Source organism: Lynx rufus, unplaced genomic scaffold (assembly GCF_022079265.1).
Source record: "Lynx rufus isolate CCGP_SWC_20201006 ecotype Redwood Valley unplaced genomic scaffold, mLynRuf1.p SCAF_10, whole genome shotgun sequence".
Classification (NCBI taxonomy): domain Eukaryota; kingdom Metazoa; phylum Chordata; class Mammalia; order Carnivora; family Felidae; genus Lynx; species Lynx rufus.
Window position 1 is genome coordinate 25076243 of NW_025814824.1, and position 3845 is coordinate 25080087.

At 40.9% G+C, this 3845-nt stretch overlaps 1 pseudogene; it reads right to left on the bottom strand.

The window, feature by feature from the left end:
• Positions 1–447: 447 nt before the first annotated feature.
• On the bottom strand, positions 448–758 carry LOC124524143 (ATP synthase subunit g, mitochondrial-like; annotated as a pseudogene).
• Between the last annotated feature and the right edge of the window lie 3087 nt (positions 759–3845).

Genomic DNA, 3845 nt, shown 5'->3' on the forward strand with positions numbered 1-3845 from the left:
GATATATTTGCATATATCCTTTCCAATTTCAAGCTAAACAAAGACATGCCATTTAGAGCTATATTAATGTATCATAGGAAAGGACAACCCAAGTTAATATCAAAAGAAATTGTGACCCTCATTGTAACGTTTGATAGAAAAAGCATAGATTTTTAAAAAAAAGTTTATTTTTGAGAGGGGTTAGGGGCAGAAAGAGAGGGGGACAGAGAATCTGAAGTGGGCTCTGTGCTGACAGCAGCAAGCCCGATATGGGGCTCAAACTCATGAACTGTGAGATCATGACCCAAGCCAAAGTTGGATACTCAACCTACTGAGCCACTCAGGCACCCCAAGAAAACATTGATTTTGAACCATTATTTTATTTTATCCAAATAGTGGTCTGGTCACACCCAGTTCAAGAACACTCAAATAATAAATCATGTATAATCAGATGTTCATGATTGGGCTTCAAACATTATAGCCAATGATGCCAAGAATGCCTATGATCTTGCCAACATAAAACCACATCCATGCCTCAGAGGCCACCAAACCAGTCAGCACAGCTTCCTTAACTGTGAACTGTTTGAAGCTGCCAGTTTGAGCACTAGTGACTATTTTTTACAGGTCTAAATATTCATAGGGATCTCAGTAGAAATTGGAGGAACCAGCGTAACCCTAGTCTAGTGCCAAAATATGGCCAGTGTAGGCTTCAAGAGAGTCACAGCAGCTTTTCCCAGGGATGGAGGCTTCTCCATGAGGTAATGGGCAAGTTGGATCATGGTTCCAGGATGGCAAATTTGTCACCTGGAACCGGAGGGTTACTTCTCTCTGTGTGACTATAGTGAAGGAAGGGAGGATGGGGAAGAGACAAAGAAGTGATGTTAATGAGGAATCACCTCTTCATTTAGTAAAAGAATGCGATCATCTGCAGGGGATAAGACAATGGAATGGAAGGGGTTTTACATTTATAGAACAGTCTTGTAAATTTTTATAATTAGAATAGATACAGGAGGGTTCTTCTTAAATTAGCAAAGCAGGTGGTGTGCAGCAGCATGATGTAATGGAAAGAACATTAATTTTGTGGCCAGAAAGACCTGAGTTTGAGTCCTGGCTTTATTCCTTCTTAACATGTTACCAAACTTTTCTTTCTCAGTTTCTTCATAGTAAAATGGGGACAAGAGTACTTACTTTGTCAGGTGGTTATACACGTTCAATGATGGGACATGTAAGTTGATTTCAGTTCCAACATACATTTATTGATCTTTTATTATATGCCAATATTCCATTATATCTTTATTCTCAAGGAGTTTGATGTCTAGGAAGGAATTATCTTCTCCTTCGTTCTCTTTTGGGACAATAAACTGCCCCCCAAACACCCAACTTTTGCAGAATTGTAAGAGGACTTGCTGACTACTTTCCTGTCTGTGTGCTTTTAGATACTAGACCAGATCTCATGTGCAAATGTTATTCCGGTCTGCCTGGATTTAGCCACTAATGCTGGGCGAGCCACTTCTCCAAGGCAGTGTGCCACGATTGTGACCTCTTGACCACTGGCCAGTAGGCTTGGCAGAGGGAACCCTTCGCAGCTGCCAGTCATGAGGCATGAGTGGCCTTGGACTCCTGACTCCAACAGTGATTCAGCCTGTCTCATCCTTATCTCTGTAATAAACTTGATGTGTGTTTATTTTCAGTCTTCTTTTTGTTATTATTGTTTTAGCAGCTAAACATAGGGTTGTTTAGCTTTCAGATAGTCTCCCAGAGGGAAATGGTCCAAGACCGACGACCTGAGAGCCACTGACCACAATCATGAACTGTAATGACATTCATCTGTTTATTACCTCCATTACTTTTAGGGAGAATAAGTAAAGATATGCATCCTTGATTAGGGAGATTGGAATTAATTATAATGACTGGACTTGGAGTGTGAGTCTAGAGAAATATTAAATTAAATTCTAACAGAAATGCTTTGGCAGAAAGATTATAAATTAAAGCTTTAATGTGTGTATTCTAGTTGCTTAAGTGATTGTAACATCATCTAAGCATTTAACGGCAGTGAAATTGTTCCAATGTCATCTACGATTTGTGATGAAGATCAGCACGTCCAGATCAGAATTGGGTTAATTGAAGCTCATCACCAAGGAAAGGACAAAACATTCTGACCAATACCTGAATTGTGTAATAGACCTCATTCCCTTCTTCAGTCTTTTTTCTTTTTTTTTCTTTTTTTTATTAAAAAAAATTTTTTTAATGTTTATTTATTTTTGAGACAGAGAGAGACAGAGCATGAACGGGGGAGGGTCAGAGAGAGAGGGAGACACAGAATCGGAAGCAGGCTCCAGGCTCCAAGCTGTCAGCACAGAGCCCGACGCGGGGCTCGAACTCACGGACCGTGAGATCATGACCTGAGCCGAAGTCGGACGCTCAACCGACTGAGCCACCCAGGCTCCCCTTCAGTCTTTTTTCAATGCAGCAGAACATTTAGAAGGACTGACAGGGATCATTAGGTTGGCTCCATTTTTAGGACCTCATAAATATGAACCTTTCAAAGTTGGTGATTGACAGTTTACAGATTTATCTATTTCATACATGTGACCTCTCAGTTTTCCAGGCAGGCCTGTCTGTTTTCTGCAGGACTGATCTACTTGTTCTCGTTGTCAGCCTTGCATGAGAATGATCACAGTGTCACAGGCATCCATAGAATGTTGCAGCTGACCTCAGTTAGGTCTTTGAGAAAAGATGGAAAACAAAAACAAAACAAAAACTGACAAGTGCCAAGGTACCTTCAGTGATTAACAATTTTCTTTAAACACTTTGTGATTCTGTTAATATAGAAGCAGAACGGAGAATGGCTTGCTTTGAATGAGATAAGGCATGAAAGAAAGGCACTCGCTGAGCACAGGACCAGTGCTTAATAAAATGCAAACTCTTAATACCATTCTCTTTACTATTTGGAATGAATGTTGCCTAATCCCGTGCCTTCTCCCACTTTGGTCCTCACAAGCATCTTCCCTTTTCCTCTGAACTCCAGTGGTGTGAAGGTAAAAAACATTTATTTTCTTTCTAAGGACATGCTGCCCTGATGTTGAAGGTGATAGGACAGTCAGTGATCCTGGTAGCCCTACTCTAGATTCCAGGTAATTTTGCTGGGTCAGCACAGCCTGCAAACTGGCAGCTCCCTGGAAGATTGAGGTCATGTTCTCCATTGGCTGACACGGGGGAATTGCTGTGTATAGCCAACAGTCTTCCCTGTCAGTAAGGAGTGAAGAGCAGCCCTGGACCCCACTTCACAGCATTCCTTTAAATGATACACCCATAAACCAGCACTCAAATGCTGTACTAACAGGGGAACCAGGTTTTGGAGAGTCAAAGGCATTCTGTCATAGAATCATTATTCAGGCCAAGCTAGAATTGCTATATATATGGTTCTGTTCAACTCACTTTATAGACAGAAGAGGAGAATTTGGAACGTCTATAGCTTCTAAAGCAACTTTTATTTCAATGCAGATGGCTCCTTGTCCTAAATAATATCCTTTATATTCTATGCTTCAGACTTGACATTTGTAACTTTTTAATTTTATTTTTATTATTTATTTATTTATTCAATTTTTTTTTTAATGTTTATTTACTTTTGAGAGAGAGAGAGAAACAGAGCACAAGCAGGGGAGAGGCAGAGAGAGAGGGAGACATAGAATCTGGAGTAGATTCCAGGCTCTGAGCTGTCAGCACAGAGCCTGACGTGGGGCTCGAACTCACTGCGAGATCATGACCTGAGCTGAAGTCGGATGCTTAACCGACTGAGCCACCCAGGTGCCCCAGGGATGCCATAGTCTTAAATGTCTTTATTAAAGAGTCTTCTAATCTAGCTA